Source organism: Danio rerio, chromosome 1 (genome assembly GCF_052040795.2).
Source record: "Danio rerio strain M-AB ecotype USA chromosome 1, GRCz13ab, whole genome shotgun sequence".
NCBI classification, from domain to species: Eukaryota; Metazoa; Chordata; class Actinopteri; order Cypriniformes; family Danionidae; genus Danio; species Danio rerio.
In genome coordinates this window covers 8234353-8259214 of record NC_141021.1, presented here as the reverse complement: position 1 = coordinate 8259214, position 24862 = coordinate 8234353, and the positions used below count along the sequence as shown (strand labels likewise).

The 24862-nt window shown below is 34.0% G+C and overlaps 1 protein-coding gene across 6 annotated transcripts in view; it reads right to left on the bottom strand.

Annotated features, from left to right (window-relative positions):
• LOC147846669 (uncharacterized) overlaps positions 1–24862 on the bottom strand; it is a 188318-nt gene that overhangs the window by 133107 nt on the left and 30349 nt on the right. For 3 of the 6 annotated variants that reach the window (XR_015476140.1, XR_015476137.1, XR_015476136.1), the window contains exon 3: positions 23062–23169. The exons of 2 other annotated variants lie outside the window; for them this stretch is intronic. The gene's annotated coding sequence lies outside the window, so the exon portion shown is untranslated. Of the gene's footprint in view, positions 1–9871; positions 9988–23061; positions 23170–24862 lie in introns of all 6 variants that reach the window. One more of the 6 variants, XR_015476138.1, reaches the window with a different exon arrangement.

Here is a 24862-nt window from a genome sequence, read left to right as displayed (position 1 = left end):
GCATGTTCACCTTTTTCGAGTGTTAAGAGTGTTTAACCTTTCACAAAGTTGTACTCCATTTCTGTGCCTGCTCTCCTAATTGGCTTCTAATCTCCGTTTTTTAAAGAAAGATGGAATTGTATTTTACTCTCTTGTCTGGTTTCCCAATAACTAATGATATTACGTTTAATTTATATTCATATCACATTATCTAATCATACTGACACTCTTGAATGTGTTAGATTGGATTGTTTTAGCTTGTAGTAAGCATTATATTTCCCTGTGCTTGTGTGCAGTACAGTGTATGTGCTCAGCCTGGCGGTAAAAGATGTGTATATCTCACACTGATAGAGTAATGCTATATTCTCAGGAGAATTGTGTGTCAAGCTTGCGGAATGAAGGTCGAATTCTCGGCCTCCCAAAACAACAAGGCAAAGTCACAAATGAAATGAGATCTGACAATCTTTCTGCATAACAACCTAATGTGTCAGTTGTCGCAGCCCTGTTCGATGTCCACCATGTTCTGGAAAGTACAAGCTCAGCACTATAAACTGCTGGTCTGTGTGTCAAATGCCATATCAGCCGTGATTCCTGAATTCCGAGACAAATGAGTTTTTTGGACTACATAGCTCAGAGGTCTCGCTCTTGTATCTGGATATTCGCCATTGGGAAATTATAATAACGTTAAAATGCGTAAAGAGGGTCAAATAAATAAATAAATGCCACTGAAACTGAAAATGCTTTTGGCTTTTGGGACAATCTCTATCAGGCTGAAAAGGGTCTATCGTGGTTGTTGGTTTCAAAACAGTTGACAAACCCCTGTGCGATGTAATTTAATTGGTTTCTTCGGCTAAATTAGTATTTGTTTGAAGAAATTAATCAAGTTTATGTGAGTAAATCCTTGAAGCACAGTACTTTAACATTATGTCCGTTTTACTGTGAAAAGCAGGATAATTGAGCTTCGCACAAGTTGGTCAACACTATCAGTTACAGCAGTGGTCTCCAACCCCCCGGCCGCGGACTGGTACCAGTCCGTGGATTAATTGGTATCGGCCCACATGAGAAATCCTTAATTATTTCCTTTGTATTTATTATCTGAATCTAAATGATCTTTTATTTTGAAAAATCTTTTATTTAGAAACATGACCGTATTATCTTGGTTACATTTCGGTCACTCTAGCGCCTAAATTAAACCCACAAGCTTGGAAAATGAGTTAGACACAGATGTCTTGAGAAAAGGCCCGTGAATTGCCAAGGAATGGATCTGCAACCTACTTGTCAACAAATCAGGTGAATCCACCAAGTCTGTGCAAGAAGATCAACTGCTGGAGATCGCAAATGATGGCAGCCGTTTACATACCGCATATTTTTCTGCTTCGTTATTTTTAATGGAGGCATGTGGCTTGTGCGGTGCAACCAGTTGAAAACATCTTAAGAATCCAGCAAGAGCACTGCAAGTTACATGACAAGAACTGACCAATCAGCTTCATATTGTCATATGAGGGTGGGGACCCCTGAATTACAGTACATGCAGTGTGCAATTGACTATTGCGGGTGAGCCTGTTTTTCAGTAGTTTGTGTATTAAATGCCTCTATGATCAAAATTGATATATTTAATTCAATTATACGTCTAATTTATTAATCAAACTTCACTCTGTAAAATAGTTTTGCTGCGTCTTCAAACTATACTGACTACAGACTAATGAGCTGAAACAACACAATATGTATATTATGTATAAATATTAGTTTTTTTTTTTTTTTTTTGTAACCACACTGACATAGACGCCTCCAGCAGCCTAAATGTTGCTCGAGTTGGTTTTTATGTATGGACGATATATATTGCATCACCAAAAATAATTGAAGTCATGTTCCAGTGTTGTGCGATAAGATGATATATTGATTATTGTGGCAGGCCTAATTATGGGTTTGAGTATAACGTTAATATTTGTTTTATTCAATAAATGTGTGATAACAGTTTCTGTTCTGTTCAGTTTCTCTAAACTTTTGTCATTTAAAGCCTTTTAAAATATAATCAGGATTACAAACTACATCTGTTTGTAATCATAAATCATCCATTTCATAAAAAAAAAAAAAAAATCACCAAATATTGATTCCTTAACTCTTAACTTCTGAAATGTAACACTTTGCAATTGTTTTGTCGAAGTGAATTTTTAAAAACATAGCATCTTTTCATTTGATGTTAAACAATGCACTTTTGTAAATTGGGTTGGGAAGCTTCCGCAAAGCAAATCAAGTCTCGCTGCAATATATAAGGCTGCAGCATATTCTAAAATGTCCATCTACTGGAGTGACACACACCTTAAGACTTAACTATCTCAGATACTGTCTTACTTAATGTGCTTGTTTAGAAACAACCCACAGACAGGAGAAACACACATCAACATCAAGCGATAAGCCCTGCGAAATCCAACAGAAAAGCCTTTCCTTTCTAAACTATGACATTTGGTGTAGAAAAGCGAGCGCTCCTGAGACCAATCAAGATTACGTTGGAGGTCATGGACTTCCCACAGGCGTTCAGGCACTAATACCGATAACCCTTAGTCTTACCTGTGTCCATCAAACCTTGCACTTTAATCACTAACAAACAATAAAGCAAACTCTGAGCAGAAAAAAGGTCACCGCTCAAACTTAAGGTTTACTATGAAACATGTTTTTTTGTTTTTGTTTTGGTAGTTATAACAACACTGGTGACTTTTAATTATTTTGAAACAGTGAAAAGGTCATTGTGTAGTTTACAAACGCTGGAGGAAAAGACGATTGAAACTGGTGAACGTGGCAAATGTCTGAGTTTGATTACAAGGTGAAAGATGTCAAGGTGAATTCTTGACTTTGAGAACAATCAGTCCAAGCAGCAGGGGTTTGAGGGGTTAATGGCACTCGATTTTGGATTCTTCATAGCCATTGATTTCTTAAAATGGAAAAAGAAAACCGAACATTTCGAAAGGGAAAATTGCAGTCTTCTTGATGTAATGAAAACATAGTTTAGAAGAATAAAGCTTGGTGTATTGGTTACATTTACACTTGAATAAGTGAATGTTTGTTTAAAGAGGACCTATTATGTAAAAATTACTTTAATGAGGGGTTTAAACACGGTTGTTTGGAAACAGTAAATATAACCAGCTTCTAATGGTAAAAATGTATGTTTTTATAAACCCACTTGATAAAAACTGTCTTCAGAAACATTTTGATTGACATTATACCTTAGTACATGTCATCAGAGGGGGAAAGATCCGCACATTAGTGACCATCTCTCCCTCATTAGCATAGGACGTGGATCCTGTTTTGGAATCTGCCACATTGCTGACACATGGGCATTTGTAGCTCCGCCCTTTTTTTGAAAATAGCACCTCATTTGAATTTAAAGCAGTCACCAAAACGACACAATTAGGATCAAAGTCTTAAAGGGGCAGTTCCGAAGACTTATAAAACATTATTGTGTGGTATTTTTGCTATATTTCACTTGCACACTCTAGGGACATCAGATACTTATTTAACATCTTGGAATAAGAGCTTCTTAAATATTTGCAAGGATATTATGTTATTTGTATGCCTTAGAAGAGTTGAAAACTTACAGTTCTTTTAATTGATGAGCAGGGAAATTTTTTTTCAGATCTCAAATTTTTCTCGCGAGTTGCCATTTGGGCCTGCTGTTCTTGTGTAAATCCACCAGAGGCCACTGTTGACTGACTGAAAGACCAAATTTTTATTTCGATTTTTACAGTTTTTGCGAATCCACCAGAGGTGACTGTGTACCCTTTTTCAGATCTTAAATTTCCCTCGCGGGTGCCATTTGCGCCTGCTGTTCTTGTGTAAATCCACCAGAGGACGCTGTCGACTGACTGACAGACTTTTTTTTTCAAGTTTTTGTTTTTGAGAATCCACCAGAGGTTGCTATGTACACTTTTTCAGATCTCAAATTTTTTTCACCAGTGAAATTCAGGCCGGCTGTTCTTGTGTAAATCCACCAGAGGCCTCTGTTGACTGACTGACCGAATTATTATTATTATTTTTTTTTTTTACAGTTTTTGCGAATCCACCACAGATGACTGTGTACCCTTTTTCAGATCTTAAATTTCTCTCGTGAGTGCCATTTGCACCTGCTGTTCTTGTGTAAACCTACCAGAGACTGCTGTTGACTGACAAACTTTTTTTTTTGTATACAGTTTTGTTTCTCAAATCCACAAGAGGTTGCTGGTAATCCTTTCATATCTCAAATTTCTAAAGCCAGTGCCATTGACGCCATTGCTGTTCTCATGTAAACCCAGAGGCCGCTGTTGACTGTCTTTTTTTTTTTTTTTTTACAGTTTTTATTTTCGTTATTTCACCTTTTTCATATCTCAAATTTCTAACGCCAGTGCCATTGACGCCATTGCTGTTCTCATGTAAACCCAGAGGCCGCTGTTGACTGTTTTTTTTTTTTAAATTTATTTATTTATTTTTTTTATAGTTTTTATTTTCGTTAATTAACCAGAGGTCGCTCTGTTTTTTAATCGGACTCAAATGCCGTTATCGCAGTCAACTCCTCTCTGTATTATCACACCACCCTGTAGCATTCGTTTTAGAAACAAAATGCAACCATGCGTGGCTCTGGCTACATAATTCGCGCTCTCCAGAAACGTATAGGGGGATGCATTTTCACAATGTGCTCGTGTCGAAATATTGATGTCTGTTTAAAGCTTGTACTACTCAACTTTACAACAAAAACAGCAGATAGGGCCAAGCCATATCCACATCCCATGATTGATATCCCAACATTTGTCTTAAATTATCCAGCCGCACCAACTATAATTGGAATTTAAGTTGCACAGATGGGCTAGTCTTTGAAGAAACATGCTTCTTAGTAACATTAGCAATGTTGCAATGGCTTCATTCAGGAACCAGCTGTTTTTTTCAGCGCACGCACAAAAAAGTAATGTCTGATTTGGCCCAGCAGCGACAAAAGCACATCTGTTCTTATCTGGAAACAGTAATTTATTCTCCATCCACGTATGGTACAAGTTTTTTGGGGGGTAGAAATATGAAATTGGCCATTTTACCCTGCTTGAAAAACACTAGCATGGAAACTACAAGAAATTGGCTGAAATCAAATCTATGTATAATACAGAGCGCTCACCGAAGATGAAAAATAAATTGGAATAAAAATGCAAAAACAGATGCTTTTAATTCTTTTCCATAGTGTAAAAGGCCTCATTGATTATAACGAGTGCAATACAAGCTCCATATGCAGCATAACATATCTACGTGACAGCTATCAAGTGCATTTCCATCAGCTCTTCATATAAATGTTCTGATTTGACCTGATCAGCGATGAGCACAGTAATGCCGCAGTGCTTTCCTCCACATACGCGCCCTCGCAGACGACTAATTAACACAGACACGCAGACAGAAAGTAGATGACGGTGATTGATGAGGGCAGCGACTCTCTCTGGCCATTATCTGCTCAAAAGAAATTAAAGCTGACTGATTAGTCATCTTTCTAGTGTCATTCAGTCTCTGTGGTGATCTCAGACACAGATATGGTTTGATGGTGTAAATAGAGGGCAAATTCATTGTATGAGGTGCATGTGGGATTTCTGTTAATATGACTCTTAAAGCAATTATGGAAAGATTCTGGTTTCTTTGGTGAACAAACGTGCAGTTAAAATGAAAGAAAATGCATTCTATTTTGATTGTTTTCAGCTAGTTTTGACTGTGTTTTTACCATGATTTTTTCACATGAGAGGTTTTCTACAAATTATCATTTGAAACCTGAAAAAAATGTATGATAAAAGTCTGTTTACTTAACCTTAAGCGTACAATCACACTGGTGTGATCAGCCTTGGTTGTTCCCTAAATCGTACGATCACACCGGTGTGATTAGAAAGTTCAGAGCACACGTCATCTACTGCTAAAATTCAAATCTGACAGTGCATACTGAAGCACAGAAAGAGGTGTGCAGGGCTTGTCATAAATCACAATTTATCCCTCCTTTCAAACGAATACCGCTTATTTAAGGTTTCAGACATTCAGATACACATAACTACAAGCAAAACATACAATTTAAGGTTTGTAGAATACATGAAAATGTCAATGAAGATGGCAATAATAATTATTTTTGAAAATAACTTTGTTCACGTAAGATACACAGTTCAAGTTACCAGAATATTGTCTCTATTTCTTGTCCAGATAAAAAGTTGATTTCCTTTATGTATTTCAGAAAATAAAATAAATAAATAAATATGACATTAATCCAGCAGCTCAGATCTCTTCTGCTGTAGTTGCTAGATAGGATACAGCTGCAATTCCATGTTCTCGAGGAGTATTTATATTATTTATTATATTACAAATTATTTGTATTTTATTAGCGTCTATCACTATCTAAACCCAACCCCCATAAGATTGTAAAAAAATTATTTGTTGTACAGCGTCAAAAAAATTATACTTTATTGATGTGAGTATCATCAGTTGTATTATTATTATTATTATTATTATTATTATTATTATTATTCATTTTATTAATATTAATAATATTATTAATATTATATATACATGTATACATATATATAGTAATAGTAAAAAAAAGTTATTGTTACTTTTAATTCAGAATTCTGACTTTTTACAACAGAATCATAACTTAAGTTTGTTTCTCAATAGTGAGATAATTGTCAGAATTGTGAGATAAACCACATTTCAGCAAGACAATAATCCAAAACACAGCTGAGGATACTCTCAAAAACTTTCAGGGAAAGAAAATCAAGCTGTAGAATGGCCCAGCCAATCACCTGAACTGAATACAATAGAAAATATAGAATAAAGCTCAGATTTGATAGACAAGACCAACAAAAGATTTTTACATTCTGTTAAAGTCTGTGCTTCATCCTCCACATGAGATGCCTTTAAGCTGCCAGCACCGGGAAAAAAAAGCCTTTTATATAAAGTATTAAATAAGTATCAATAGTTAAGCACTTTCTCCTTGTGCCATTTCATTGTTATTACACGGAACACATTTTTTAGATTTTTTTTGTCTTGTTTTATTTTTGTGTTTGTATTGTTTTGGGCTTTTAGCAAAATCTGGTTCAATTCCATGTCAACAGCTCCTTTGGAAATATTATTCCCAGGAAGAAAAACATAACTTGTTCAATACCCATTTCCCCTACTGTATACTATATATACAGTTGAAGTCAGAATTATTTCCCCCATACATATATATATATATATATATATATATATATATATATATATATATATATATATATATATATATATATATATATATATATATATGCTTTTTACAGCATTTTGATTCACTCAAGTAGTTCATTCTCTTTATTTATTTATTTTTTCCTTGCTTCACAGCCCGAATGACCAAATCCTCACATTCAGACATTCAGATGGAAAGGTGTTGCAAGTATTCATTTAGCAGATGCTTTTATCCAAAGTGACTTTCAGTACACAGTTTATAAGCGCAATCGCCCTGGAGCAACCTGGAGTTACAGTAAGTGCTCCACTCGAGGGCTCAACGCTGATGGCTTCTGCTTCACTCCTAATGCTTTTCCAACCAGCTATTAGCTTCAGCAATTGCGTCACATTCCCAAGGGATTTCGCAGACTATTTGAAGCAAAATACCCACACAGACCCGAGAAAAAGTTATAATCTGATACCTTTTAGTTCAAAAAAGACATCCCGGAGAGTTATTATTTGTACTGTACATGATACCTTGATGACTTGTTTTATTCAAGGACAAAATAAAGGTTGGCAAATGTGCTACCAAGTATGACTCCTAAGTAACAATGTTTGAACTGTGACTATAAGAATGTATACAGTAGAACTATTAAATCCTGTATACTGTGTTGGAATGTGTTAAAATACAAAAGCCTGCCTGTAGCATGTGATCACAACCTACACAACTCCAAATCTGAATGTTTGCATAACTATTGAAACATGAAAGCTTGTTTAATTAGTGCTGAATGTTCTAATGGAGTAATGATGGAGTTTTATGAGCATCTGGGGAGTTTACACAACAGCTGTGAAGCGTCAATCGTCGATGCTAATGTTAGGTCCATTTTGCTCTTGGATGTCAAATTTGATGAATTATTAATTTGTCATTATTTGCTCTTGTGTTCTCTAATGAATCAACTCAGTTAGTGGATAATGGACTGTTAACCCTGAATGAAGATAGTTTGACATTCCCAAGCCAAAGAGAGTTTTGTACCAAATTTTTGACCGTTAAATATTTTAGCTGCGCTAAAAATATCATTTTGTGTTAGGACAACATAAAGGAATCAAATTAGCTTTAAAGTTCAACAAATTTAAGTGCAGTGTCAAAATGTTTAAAACCACACAAGGCAGAGAAAATCATGAGGTAATTTTTTTTGTTTTTTGGGGGTGAACATCCCTTAACTATTAAACACAGAAAGGCAAATTTTCATAATTGCATCTTGCATTACTAAATTAGACCGTTCACGATTGCATCTCTTGGTCAATTCATCTGAATAAATTCCCCCAAAAACACCATTTTCAAGTTATGTTCAGCCTTCTTGCGTTTTCAGTGGTGTAATGATAATCCTTTTGGGCTATTTCGTCTATCAGAAAAATGTAATTTCATGAGCTCTGCTTGTGATAAGAGATCAATTATTTGATTATTCCAAAATATTCTGAGGATCTTTGTTTCTCACTCTCTTTCAGTCACTTGTCTTGCTCTTTCAATTTGGTGAGGATATTTTAACGAAGCTATAAATACCTAAAAGCCCTGTTTAAAAGCACAGAACAATAGTATAATCTTCTGTGATCTGCCTCATATCAACTGAACCAGCGCCATTTGTGTGAGTCACACCGAAAAGGATATCTGCGTCTGTTTCAATTCATGAAATTCATCTGTGAATGCGGCAGTACTTTGAATGTTTAAGTAGTATACATGTATTGGATGGAGTCCGTGGTTAAACACTAAGGCCCAGTTTCACAAACAGGGCTTAGATTAAGCCAGGACTAGGCCTTAGTTAAATTAGGCTATTTAAGCCACATTTATAAAAATGGCCTCAGAAAAATATACTACTGGTGTGCACCTGCTGATAAAATATGACACTGACATATTTTAAGACATCTCACCGCAAGTTATTTTGAGTTTATACAGCTCAAACATGCAATTTAATCTTGACTAGCCTTAAACCTTGTTTGTGAAACCGGGGGTAAATCTACTGTATTTTTAACAGGAGATGGAGTGAGGCATTTGCGAGTATTTTGATGACACTGTTTATATATATATATATATATATATATATATATATATATATATATATATACACACACGCACACACACACATATATATACAGGGCTTGACATTAACACCCGCCAAATGCGGGTAGATTTCCACTATGGCGGGTAAGACAACTACTCCCACTAGCCACTTTAGCTGGTTAAAATAATTTTTTATGTGCAGTTTTCTTAAAAACAGGGTACGACAATACAGATGGCCCAATATGTGTGCAAATATGATTAATCAAGAAGCAGCATGACTGACAAAACTAATTGTGATCGGGCTAGCAAAAGAAAGCAGATGAATACAGAATGAGAGGATGATCTTTCGCACGCACAGGTGATGTGATGTGCACGAATGTTAAAACGCTCCCGTTCACTTGCACAAAGACGAAGCAACCGTGCCTAGAGAAAACGCAACTGGTGACTTTGAAACAGACTGGACAAAAAGCGATGGTTGTACACCCACAGTCCTGCTGCTTTTAAGAGCTCAAGATTTAAAAAATAAATATCCTTTTGTAAACTTAGTCCCGTGGAGGTTTCTGGAGACTGCAAATTATGTAGCCGGAGGAACATATGCATTTTATTTTTTAAGCAAACTCTACGGGGTGGTGTGATGCTATTTCTTTTTGCGCTTACCTCCATGTGGACGGCTTTCCCGCTGCAACCAGTTTGTCCAGTTAGCTTGTTGTGTACGTCGGCGGACTTGAGACGCAGAGAGGAGTTGACCACGACAATGACAACTGGGTTTGAGTCTGGGGAAGAGCGGTTCCAGAAATCAGGTAAGAAAAAAATCAAAAAAGCAAGTGAATAGCAGGGTGAGAATGTGGTAAAATCCAAAAATGTGGTAAAAATCAGACAAGGACTTTTCTTTTTCTGGACGGCTTTTGAAAATCGTTGGTTGGGTTTAGGGAAGTAAGTGGGTGTATGGGTCAATCGGTAAAATTGGTTGGGTTTAAGGAAGGAGGAGGGTGGGTCAGTCGATTGGCTGGTCGCTCAGTTAATCATTCAGTTATTCAGTCAGTCAGACAGACGGTTGTCGACAGCGGCCTCTGGTGGGTTTATGCGAGAACAGTGTGGGCGTGAACGACACTCAAGAGAGATATTCGAGATACAAAAAAAGCACACACAGTGGCCTCTTGTGGATTTGTGAAAACAAAAACTGCAAAAATACGTACCTCCCAGGACGTATTTAACGGTCTCCAGAAATGTCCACGGGACTACGTTTTTAGAATGGTTGAGTAAAAGTGTCGCGGATGCATGATGTCAAACTCCGGGTATGTTTTACTGCGTGTCTTGTCTGTCAAATTGTCACTTTCTGTGTACTTCTTGGTATATCGCTGAAATTCTCCTCAATTGTAAGTCGCTGTGGACAAAAGAGTCTGCTAAATGACTGAATGGAAATGTGTCTGTGCTTGGCGCATCTTTGTTTTCTGACAATATAAAAACTTGTATATAATATAAAGGTCTTGCAGTGTGATATGGGAATCATGTGCAGTCTGACATGCAACAATCATTAGGATCATTAAAAATCATATAGTATGAGCTGGGCTTTGGTGTGTCGTGGCCCTAAACAGACCATTCAGTCAGAGCGATATTTCTCATCGACACTAATGGACCAACCTGGCAAAAACTAACCAACTAATGTCAATTCTAGAGACAAATGATCTCTAATAGCTTGGAGTGTGAGAGTCGTAAGGACACGCAGATCAACTGAGGTCACTCGAAACTTCGGAGAAATTCCAGGAACGAACAGTCAGAGCTCACACAGTTTAAAACCTCTCTCTTTTAACTTGCACGTCTTTGGTTATCAAAAATCAATTCCATGAGAAGCGTGTTTGATATGTGAGTCAAGGGACCCCAAATGAGCGGGCTTGTCAGTATACTGAAGCAGATAATATTCCTCTGCTTAGATCTTGGGGAAAATCGAAGTCTCCAGTGAGAGTCCTTCAGTGAACAGCTGACATTAACAGACACTAAAACTCTCCCGTCCACAACCTCCTCATTATCATCACCTTCAACTGATGATGGTCCCTTTTTATTTATTTTTTTCTAGCATTAACTGATTAGGCTAAAAGGAAGCTCTGCAAGATGAGAAGGAGCTGATTACTGTACTTCATTAGCCACCATGTACAGTAATTGCCAAAGATTTCAGTGATGCAATCATTTAAATGCTTGCATGTACAATTATACAATAGTTCTTAGATTTAGACAAAATTACTGACCCACTTTTGCTGTCAGAACTACTTTAATTCTTCATTAAGGTCATTACTCTGAAACTTTGTGTGATTGATACATATATTAACTTTAAGGTCCAGATTGATTCAAATTTAAAGAAGCAAAAGTGTTTAATTTCTATTTTATATATTGAGATTTGTAGGTAGAAGTTTAAGTAGCATTGCGTAAAGTCAACCCAAGTCATCTTTTTTTTTATTCACTCAGAAATAAAGGTATACATAAGCTGTCCCTAGCATATCCTTTAAAAAGGTACACTTTGTTCTAACAAAAAAGGATCCATAGTGGTACCTTAAAGTTAATACTTAGTGATTATACTGTATCTTCAAATTATTTATTACTACCTCCTGGATCCATATTCGTTCCCTTAGGTTAAACTATTACCTAAAAGGTCCATATTGTATACCTTGAATATATATTAGTACCTAAAGGATGCATATTGGTTCCCTTAAGCTATATGTTAATACATACAGGATCCATATTGGTTTCCTTAAGTTATATGTTAGTACATACTAGATCCATATTGGTTCCCTTAAGTTATATATTGGTACATACAGGATCTATATTGGTTCCCTTAAGTTATGTATTAGTACATAAAGGATGCATATTGGTTCCCTTAAGTTATGTTAGTAAATACAGGATTCAAATTGGCTCCCTTAAATTATATATTAGTGCAGGCCATGTATTGTACATACAAGTTATACATTAGTACCTAACAATCCATATTGGCTCCCTTAAGTTATATATTAGTACCTAAAGGATGCATATTGGTTCCCTTAAGTTGTATGTTAGTACATACAGGATCCATATTAGTTCCCTTAAGTTATATATTAGTACAGGCTCCGGATTGTACATACAAGTTAAATATTAGTACCTAAATTATCCATATAGGTTTTCTTAAGTTATATATTAGTACCTAAAGAAAGCATATTTGGTCCCTTAAGTTATAAATTACTACATACAGGATTTAAATTGGTTCCCATAATATATATATTGTACTTACATGATCCATATTGGATCCCTTAAGTTATATATTAATTTCTAAAGGATCAATGGATCAATCAATGTTGGTTTCCTTCATATATATTTGTACCTAAATTGATACCTTACACATTATTACCTAAAGGATCCACATTGGTATCTTAAAGCTACACATTAGTACCTAAAGGATCAACATTGGTATCTTAAAGCTACACATTAGTACCTAAAGGGTCTATATTGGGCCCCTTAAATTTTATATTAGTACCTAAATGATCAATATTGGTTCACTTAAGTTTTATATTAGTACATGATGGATTAATACTGGTTGCCTAAGGTTATATACAGTATTAGTACCTTGTGGATCCATATTACTTCCCTTAAGTTACAAATTAATGCCTAATAAATCCATATTGGTTTCCTTAAGTTATATATTAGTACAGACTCCATATTGTGGATATAAGTTAATTATTAGTACCTAAAAGACCCATATAGGTTCCCTTAATTAGTACCTCAATGATCCATATTGGGTCCCTTAAGCTATATATTAATATCTAAAGCAGGGGTGACCAACCCTGCTGGTGGAGATCTACCTTCCTGCAGATTTCAGTTGCAACCCATATCAAACACACCTGCCTGTAATTACCAAGTGCTGTTCAGCTCTAAACTAATTGGTTTAGGTGTGTTTGTTCAAGGTTGAAGCTGAAATCTGCAGGAAGGTAGATCTCCAGGAACAGGGTTGATCACCCTGATCTAAAGGATCAATATTGGTTCCCTTCATATAAATTAGTACCTTAATTTATATCTTAAAGCCGCATATTACCTAAAAGATCCATATTGGTATATTAAAGCTACATATTAGTACCTAAAGGGTCCATATTGGGCCCCTTACATTTTAGTACCTAACTGGTCCATATTGCACTTTAAAGTTATATATTAGTACCTAAATGATCAATAATTGTTCATTATACAATGAACATTATTATACATTATACATTATATTATACATTAAAGATGCATATTAATACCTAAAAAGTACAAAAAAAAAGTACTTTTTGAAAGTGTACCGCTTCAGTGAAAGCTTTTGCACATTTATTTTGACATTTACGAGTTTAGATTGTCAAATCTGCTAGATGAACTGAAAAAGAGCAATAAAAAGCCATACCAATATTTCAGATCATAACATATTCAGCATATCAGACAGCAGAGTATTGTTGGTGTAGTTGTAGCTTAAAACTGATTCAGTTTTAGTTTAAATTTCTTTTTTTTTTTCTTCTTTTTTTAATTTGTGATTTAGTAACGAACTACTTGTTTAAAGTACATTACACAACACGGATGTACTGTAAACACTATGAGCTCTGTGATCTGCAATGGCCCCATTACAGTTAACTGGCATGAGGGAGTGTATAAAGCAGTGTGTTCAGTCAGACAGGTTCAGTTCAGAGGATCATCCCGAGGGACGTGATTCTACTGCATATTCATACTAATGCACTACTAGATCAGACAGAATGACAGAGAGAGGAGGAAAGCAGAGATGTTTGACTGGTAAAGTTACTGATCTCAGTCCCAGAGATGTTGCAGTGATGGTCATGTGGAGGTCATTGAAAGAGTCGATAAGGGCATTTCAATTAGCCAATAGTGCCTGGTATGAGAGTTAAGCTTAAAAAAAGTTAATTTAGAATACAAAATACTTAAAAATATACGTAAAAAACAATATGTCAGAATAACAGATGCTTTCAGTTGTTGTGATTAAAAAATCATGGTGACTCAAACTAATTTCTAAAGATAAAACGTTGGAATCGGTTAAAAATAAATGTCTAAAAATAGCACCTTTTTTTATTCATTCATTCATTCATTCATTTTCTTTTCAGCTCAGTCCCTTTATTAATCAGGGGTCGCCACAGTGGAATGAACCACAAACAAATCCAGCAAATGTTTTTTACGCAGCGGATGCCCTTTCAGCCACCGCCCAGCACTGGGAAACATCCATACACACCCGCATTCACACACATACACTAAAGCCAATATATATAATATATATATTATTAATATATTAATATGAACTACATTATTATTTTTTCTATATATATATATATATATATATATATATATATATATATATATATACATATATATATATATATATATATATATATATATATATATATATATATATATATATATATATATACATATATATATATATATATACATATATATATATATATATATATACATATATATATATATATATATATATATATATATATATATATATATATATATATATATATATATATATATATATTTATTCTCAATTAACTCTATTCATAGATCAGTGCTCCGCAGAAGCTCTTTGTCTTTTATAGGTAACTTAAGTTGCAACAAGTGAACAGAGACACAGCAAATATTTCATAATTACAAAGACAAATGGTGAATTTCCTTTCACAAAGCGTTATTTGATCAGATTGTGTCTGTGGGGCTTTGGAACTGAAATGCGTTGAGTTCTCAGGGAAGCTCCATTTATTTGGTTTAGGGGTTGATCTATAACCGAGTGGCTTTATTTGTTGTATAGTTATAATGTATGTGCTGATGGTATTGAAGGGAAAGCAGCAGTAATAGGATCTTATTGAAGCCCTGAGGTGATCTGTGTCTCCATATATTCTTCAGAGTGCAGTATATCAGTACTATCACCCTCACGGTGGACAACGCTATATTATACACACTCGCAATAAAATACTTTTAATGTAATTTAAAAATGGTTCCCCAGAAGCACCTATCAGACATCGAGCTACAAACACTAACAAATTTAAATGATCTGATGGATAAGATGGTATTTTGACTTAAATGGGGTCTTTTACACTGCACTCTTCAATTGACTCAATTCCGATTGTTTTCTCCCATGTGGCACAGATCGGATATGGCCCATGTACATGTAAGCAGGAACAAATCACATGGATTCCGATTTACTCAAATCAGATTCAGGCCTTGTTCATATGTGGAAATTTACCCGATATGAATTGGATCTGTGTTCTTGTGTCTGCAGTGTAAGCAGGTTGGGTTTTCACCTGTCAATGCAAGTCGCGTGTCATTAAAAACCACAGCGAATGACGTCAAGTATGACGCTTTCATTTAAAACCTTAAACTTTAAAGTCCCAAATCTTAAATCTCATACACGAGGACTTCATAATTCTGACTTCAACTGTATACTTTATACAAGCTTTCATTGCACCAGTTGACAATGGGAACAGCCAGAACAAACTAGAACAAAAACTGATTTAGACTTCTTGATTATCCAACATTTCTTTAAAAAATACGATTTCTCATCTACAGTAAGGATCTTGTGGGAGCTGAAACCTCGCAGAGGGATGTATTTATTGCAGGACGGTGATATTGCTGAAAACTTATTATTACTTTCTTAATACTTGCTTTTCTTACGGCAGCTTTGGGATGACATAAAAAGGAAACAGCAGCAAACTAAAGCTATTATCAAGACAAAATGTTTCATTTTTCCAAACTTCAACAATGACAAACCTTAGAAAAGCAGACTTCTTTCGTTTTTTTTTTTTTTTGTTGTTGTTGTTTTGTTTTTTTGCAGTAGACCTCAATATTACACACTTTGAAAAGTCATCTGTTATACTGTGAGTAAACAACAGGACAAACAGCCCACGACTCCATTACTCACACTGGGGTTTTGTAAAAGTGAATACATCCTGGCATTTAAAACGAAATATATTATGTGTATATACTGTAGTCTACACTGTAAAAATATCCATCAATTTGCAGTCTTCTGTATTTTGTGATTCATGTTTTTATTTTTATTTTTATTTTGCATTATGGGATTTTGATCTTTCTTTCGACGAATGTTAACCTACAAAATTTCAAAAAGTGACTTTTATTAACATATTTAATAGTTTAAAGTGCGTCTGGGTTGGTGATGTATATCACAATACAAAAACAGTGTAAACTGCCAGTACATTTTCTGTTATTTTACAGACTTATTTCTCTATATATTATTTATATTTCTTCTACATTTCAAACTACTAAAATGTCAATAAAAGTTGCTTTGTTAAAATGTAGCACATAATTTTCAACAACAAAAGCCAACAGAGCAGAGATCAACATCCCATAATGCAATTCACTGTAAATAAATGGACACTATTCATTAACAGATTAAAATTGTAAATATGATGTTACATATTGTAAAACATCAATATTTGTGCATTGTCCATTAATATAAAAACCTTATCAGACTTAAGATATTATGAATTAATACAAATAATGTATAGTTTTATACATTATATTTATTGACAGAGAGACAGAGTTAAGATGCTATTCTTTTTTTAATCCCACATGGATGCTATGAGGATAAACAAGGGATCAAGACCTTGATTATGGTGAGAATGAATGAATGAATGAATGAATGACAGCCTCTAAAATTGTCTGAGAGGCATCCTCTTTTTGCTCAGTAGGCCTACCTTGTGTTTTATTTGCTAATGTAAGCTATTTTAAAAAAATAAAAAATAAAAGTATAAAACTATCATAACAGTTTTAATTGTTGCAAACAATTTTTGTGTTGATTTTAAACAACCAAATTTAGTAATGTTAAACTTCATTTATTTGTTTACATTCAGTTTGTTTACAACCACTTAACTTTAAAAAAAAAAAAAAAAAAAAAAAAAAAAATATATATATATATATATATATATATATATATATATATATATATATATATATATATATATATATATATATATATATATATATATATATATACATATATATATAGTAATTCCATGGAATCAACTTTGAATTTTTTTTTTAGTGAATAAGATTCATCCGTTTTATAAACAAAAAAGATATATACACTAAAAAAAAATTCAAAGACGATTCCTTAGATTAACTCAATTTTTTTTAGTTAAGTGGTTGTAAACAATGTATTTGGGCTGAATTTTAACAAACAAATTAAGTTGAACATTATTAAACTTAATTTGTTTGTTTAAATTCAACACAAATAAATTGTTTGCAACAGTTCTGCATGCAACACTATTTTCAGTGTGTGTGTATATATATATATATATATATATATATATATATATATATATATATATATATATATATATATATATATATATATATATATATATATATACAGCTCAAAGGACTACAAAATCTCATTTGGTATAAAGAAGAAGCACAGGTTGAATGAGGACAGAGAGGGTCAGTGTGTGTTTTTTCCCTCAAGCTGAAGTGCTGAGTGAGCTAATATGAGCTGTCCCACATTCAGAATCAGCTCTGGGATTCACAGGTGACACATGAGGACTGGATGTGTGATGTTAACCTGTCTCACAGAAGAGATTTCATCCAGCAGACAGACAGACATTGATTTTCACAGGCGGACTGTGAAGTGTGGAGAGATGGAAGGTGACAGCTGATCAAGAGGAGAGATACGAAAAAGCATTAGTAGTAGTGGAGTAACTCATTTAAAGGCAGGAGGTATTGAGAGGTGAATGAATGCATCCCATAAGGGAACATACATTTGCAAAATGGAAGCAAAAAATGTAAAAAAAAAATGTGGTTGTTTGCATTTCTTTACATAAAGTAAACTTCTGTCCGTCTTATCAAATATTAAGTCTAGATATAAGCATAGAAATTGCATTAAACGGTGTAACTGTAATGAATTAATTTATGATGCAATAAAACAGGACTTATTCAACACACAATTGAAATCATAATATCAATTAGTTCCAGAAATTCTGAATTTTTTTTTTTAATCTTGTCTTAAAAATGTTTAAATATTTGTAGCTAAAAAAATTATGTATATAAATATGTACTTTTTTCCCCTTTTTTAAGTCATTTTTTAAGACATTAATTTATTTATTTTTTGATACCAATGATATTACAAATACAAATATATATATATATATATATATATATATATATATATATATATATATATATATATATATATATATATATATATATATATATATTTGTATTTGTAATATCATTGGTTTAATTAACATAAAAAAAAAATCTATTTAGTTAGTTAATTTATAAAGGTTTATTTTTTAATCCCAATTAAAGTTTGTTTTCCTTATACTGTAGATTATTTAAAATACATTCAAGACTGTAAAAAAAAAAATATATATATATATATATATATATATATATATATATATATATATATATATATATATATTAATTATTATTATTATTATTATTATTATTACATGTTCAAGTCTGAAATCCTAAAAAAAAAACTTTCAATAAAGTTCAATATTTCTATTAAATTTACACCTACAGATATCTAAATCTTTTTAAAACCAGATCTGTTTATTGGAGAAGTAATAGAAAATTATTTAATATATTAAAATTGAAAAAAAAAAAAAAAACTCTTACGTTAATTTGTTTATTTTTTAAAGTTTTTTTTTTATCCCACCTTCTAGATTCTTCTAAGCGTAAACGTAATTAAATAAATGTTTTTTTTTTTAAGTAAATAAATGAATTAACTGTACACAATGTACATGTTTCTACTCAAATGAATGTATCCTTGTTTAGTTTTTAAATACATTCTTAAATTGAAATCAGGAAGAAAACAATAAGCATTATTGATTGACTGACTGTTTGATTTACAAGTTGATCATAGTAAAGTTGTATACATTGGTAATTTTAGTACGTTAGCTTCTTTTCAATGCCAAACAAATACAAATCAGTTGAAACAAGGTTGAGGTGTGATATCAAAAAAAAAAAAAAAAAAAAAAAAGAAAAGAAAAGGATAATCTGCGGTCTCTTCCTTATTGGCAATGCAAAACCATGCAATTTGAGTTACATTACATACTTGCCTAAAAGCTTTGTGCAAACTGGTATCTTCCCACCAGGGGTTCATGAACATTCCTGTTTACCATTGCCTAAGATGTAGATACTGTGAGCTTATCCCGACTTCATGTGTAAATAACTCCCTGTTTGTTCACAGGCGCTCCCGCTAGTTAATATTCCATGTGCTGCGCATTGAAATTCGCCATTCTCCCCATCGTCATCTTTTTTTTAGCGAGCTGCAGAAGCGCGTGGGTCTCATTAAGCACTGAAAGAGAGCTTCATTGCTGCTGACTGCAGTCATCTCTGCACATTCACAATTTCACAAACAGACCCAACTCTGAATTTAAAGGCCATGGCAAACTGCTCCAAGGCCTTGAGTGAGATTCCAGACGATTTCGGTGAATATAATGCGTGAATAGCCTGCTGAAATATAATTAATATGAGAAACTGATCCATCATTGATACAGAGCTATATATGACAGAGGGGTTTCACAGAGACAGAATGTCAGAAATGTGCACAATTGAATGAAAACAAGGCGTAAAACATCTCAGATGAGGTTAGAATGCCGTTTCATTTCAATATATATTTTTATAGCCAGGTAAATACTATGTTTATGAATCATAATATAGTGTAGTGTATTAGACTCTCCTCTCTCTCTCTCTCTCTCTCTCTCTCTCTCTCTCTCTCTCTCTCTCTCTCTCTATATATATATATATATATATATATATATATATATATATATATATATATATATATATATACATAAATAATAGTATTTATTTACTTTATATAATTTTTTGAATGTATTAAATGTATTTAAATTACAGTTTAATTTTGATTCTATATATTACTTATTTATTAATTAAGATTCTTTATCACTTAATTTTATATACTTTTTTTAATGAATGCTACAGCAAATTGTAGAATTTACTATATTTTAAACTGATAAACTGTGATAAATACTGTACACTTTAGTTTTTACTATAGTACTTGGTAATATGATTATATTAGCATAGTTATAAAAAAATAGGTTAATACAGGGCTGGGCGATAAAATCGATTTCGATATTTATTGACCGAACACCATTGTCAATATCGATTAAAAAAAAAACGATTTGGTATGTAGTTTTAGCATGATGTCCTATAGTTTTATTAAATGTGGCTGCTGAGTGCGTGCCATGGAAGCAACACCAACAAGCTTAGGGTGTAAGTTAGTCAATTCCAATTGACGCATGCAACTTGCACGACGAGCAAACAAGAGTGACGCGCACATGTTATGCAAGTGGTGCAAATAGTGCTCATTTACCAGGCACTCCTAGTTGAAAACATCTCATCTTTTTCGAATGCCGCAAGGGCCCTCCAATTTATGCAAGTAGAACTAACCAATCTGCTTCACACTTTTTATGGAATTGACACATTTCAGTGATTACGGCAGACTTTTTACCTCAGACAAACACGGAGCACCCAAACACTGCAGTGCTTTTTACTTTTCTCCATAAACTTGTCATCCTCTGAGAAACGTTTTGGTTTCTTTTCTTGTGCATCACACCCACTGTTTATCACAGCCACTGATTATCATAATTTGTTTCAGTTTTACTGTATCATCATTATTATTATTATTATTATTCACACCTTACAAATGTTGATTTAACTTAGTTGTACACACTTTATACCATGTTATTAATCAAGTTTAAGAGTCTCTTTAACACTATTTTATTATAAAGAGGTCAGGGGCCTCATGTATGAAGACTTGCGTTGAAATCGTACTAAAACATTGTGTACGCAGTAAACAATTCAGATGTATGAAACACTGCGTACGCGGAATCCCACGCATATTCTCTTTGTACATCGACTTAACGTGATACTGAGCGCACGTGCATGAGCGTAAAACCCCTCCCTGCCTCCTCCCCCGTATGAATATGTTAATGACTCTACTTTGGCAAAACCAAATGAAAAAAGTAATGGCAAAAGCAATCAAAAAGAGAAACTTTGAACAGAATGTGAATTGGAGGTGCTCCTTTCTGAGATAGACTGGAGAAAAACGGTGTTATTTGCAAGTTTTTCCTCCCAAATTAATAACAAAAGAAAAAAATAGAGTGGATGAGATTAGCTGACGCGGTTAACGCAGTGGGATCTGAACAGCGCGCTATGAGTGAATTAAAAAAGAAACGGTTTGATGTAAAGGTGTAAAATTTTGTAGTGTCTATAGCAGCATTAGTGGCGTAGCTTGTAAAGCGCATGGCAACATGTTTTTACATGTTCGAGCATGAACTCAGTTCGAATCCAGCATCTGATGAACTCATTCTTCTTTTTTTTTCTCCACTACATATCAGATTTTGCCTACTTTTCATCATTAGGAAGACAAGTGGGAATCATTAATAAGAGTGTGTATTTTGTTAAGCGCATTTGAACATCATATTTTATGTGCACATTTATTGAATGGAAATGTTTCTGATTCACGAATGCAAATTCGTATGCTTTACAGCAATGTGCGTGCAGTCAATTGCTCCGATTACATTGGGAAAAACAGTGATTGCTACAAATAGCGCTTTAATGTTTGGCTGGTCAACTGCATGGTATGGAAACCTTATATACCTGCTAGACATGCGGATGATCCCGTCCCCTACAGCTGCCATTGCACGGCTCAAAGATACTTTTTACTGTGCAATTTAACATAATTGCCTCTAGGAGTCGCCAATGGAATTAAAACAAACACACAAGAATTGCATGTACGCCAGACATGAAGTTGGCGTGGACCAACGCACACTCACGTTCATTTCATTGTTAGTAAATCCAAAAGTGAGCATGAAATCTGGCGTACGCAAAGTTTTTGTGCATACGCAGCGTTGATACATGAGGCCCCAGATGTTTTGTGTAAATATTTTTGTTTTGAACTATTAAAACTATTTGACTTAATGTTGGTAAATTAAAAATAAGTTTAACAAACTAGTGCACCTACTAACTACTGTGGATGAAAATGACTTGTGCATATCTAGTTAAGATTGATGCAATAGTTAAGAACTAGTTTGGGCTGCTTTTAATAACCTTTTTAAACAAAAGATTTTAAAATATGTGAACTGTTAGCCAATCGTAACAACAACATAACAGTGGGCGTTGACTTCAGCTAACAATCTGCCACGCATTTACTTAGGTGTGTTCGAACTAGTGTGTTGAAACTATACAGAAACTCCCTTATTTCCACATTTATGGTTGCCAACAATGTATGACATTTTTTATGAAAAAAAAAATCATAAAAGGAGAACAGCTCAAAAATAAACACAATCCCTTTAAGGAGACCTAAAATAAAGTGTTCCCAATTATTATACCTACTAACTAGTTGAAAACATAACTTTATGCATATTGATGTAATAGTAAAGAGTTTGCCTGGGCTGCTTTAGAGTCAATAACTTTTTAAATAGTATTTTAAAAAGCAGACTTTCAAATTTATGAACTGTTATCCAATCATAACAGTGGGGGTTAACTTCAGCTAACAGTCCACCGTGCCTATTCTTAGTTCTGTTCCAATAGGTGTGTCGAAACTATACAAAAATATCTCTTTTCCAAATGTATGATTTTTATAAAAAGAAATATTGTTAATATCATAAAAGGACATTAGAGAACAGCTAAAAAATAAACAAGGTCCCTTTAAAGTGACCTAAAATAAAGTGTGCCCAATTGGTGTTCCTACTAACTAGTTAAAATGTAGATTTGTGCACATCTACTTAGGGTTGATATAACTAGTTAGTTTGGGCTCCTTTACAGTCAATAACTTTTTCTTCAAGTCTCAAAAATGGTACCTTCATGTGTGGGCGAACCTTTCCCTTTCTGTCCGATTCATCATCCATTTCCCTGGGGATTTACTGGTCCATTCACATTTGTTCATTTAATGGAGCGATTCCTCTTTCCTGCAGCATATGTTCAGGAAAGTGAGGGTCAATTTATGAGGCTGACACTGACAGATTCTTCAATACTAAAGGCCAGAATTTACAGCACGTCTAAAATCAAGCCTCTACCTGACCATTCAGTCGTCTTTATTGGCCGCCGTTTTTAAAGTGCCAGCATTGCTCACTGTGACCTCCAGCAGCCCAGCGCTGGAACTTTAACTTGTGCCTTCACAAGAATTATTACATTTTGTAACAATAAAAAAAGACTAAGGTCACATTGTCTGCAGAAATTGTATTCCAGCTCAGATATGTTATCGCAAATCGAGGATAAAACAAAAAAAAATAATACTGTGGTAACAATACACTAAGCATTTTACTATAACCCGTTTATGTGTTTAATTAATTAATTAATACACATTAATGTGAACACCACTTTTGTAACACTAAGAGTCAGGTTTTATTAATAGGGTACATGAGGGTAATCCAATAAATAGTCGTGGTCCCAGGCGAAAGGTCGGTGTAGGAGACAAACAGCATAAACAGGGATCGAAAACTACAGAAGAATATTGCAAGAAAGCCGCATCCATGTTACAGGAAACAAGACTCAGCAAAGAGTGTGGGAACGTGAGCTGTATAAATAGTGCTTGTAATCAGTCCTTGATCAGCTACCAGCTGTGTGTGTGCAACCATTGGAGATCCAGGAACAGGAATGTTAGTCCGTAGAATTAGAAGTAGAAGTTAGAATTGTAGTCCAGGTGATGGTGCATGTTTACCAGCAATCTGCAAGCCTGGATTTTAAACCTTTTAAACACGGTCAGGTAGTAAAAATGGTAGACTACAATTATTTAATTCGTTAAGAATGAATTATTATTTAACAACAACCACCACCACCACCCCAGCCTATGACGATGATGCCATTGTCCATCGCAATGTTTCACATTAGACATTGTACGATGCCAAATTGGTCAACATCGCCCCAACCCTACATGAGTGTATGGGTGTTTCCCACGACTGGGTCGCAGCAGAAGGACATCCGCTGTGTAAAACATATACTGGATAAGTTGGTGGTTCATTCCGCTGTGGTGACCCCTGATTACAGTTTTTCTCAGTGGCTTTGGTGCATTTCTCACAACACTATTTACATTTGCACAACAGGTCATGCATTTGTCAAAACAATTAGTCATTTGTGCACATCCTAGTAGCAGTTTCTCATTCCTTTCAACAAATTGCAAATGCTTTTGGACATGCCTCAACTGCTTCATTTAACTCTCTGCTGTTTATAACATTATCATTTGCTTATGTCATGTCAGTCAAAATTAACTAAACTTGTAAATGCTGAATAGTCATTCCATATAAAACTAATAGTCTTCATTTCATTACTTGAGTCATTACATACAAAACTGTTGAACTTGATGTCAAAATCGGTCAACCAAACTTTATAAAAAAAAAATTGTAAACTTTATTTTCCTGAAAATCTCTTTAAAATAGAACAATTTCATGAATGATTTACAGACATGTGAATGTTGCAGGTTCAGGTCCAATATGTACTGCAATATTGTTTACAGTTGTGCACAGTTCAACCCAAAGGGAGTTTATGTTTGTTGTAAATAAGGGTGTGTTTATTCTTTTGCACAATGCTGTGAATAAATTAGGATTGTAAAGAGCAAATGCAGAGTAAAAATGTGAAATATACATATTCAGTGTCTTGTACTCA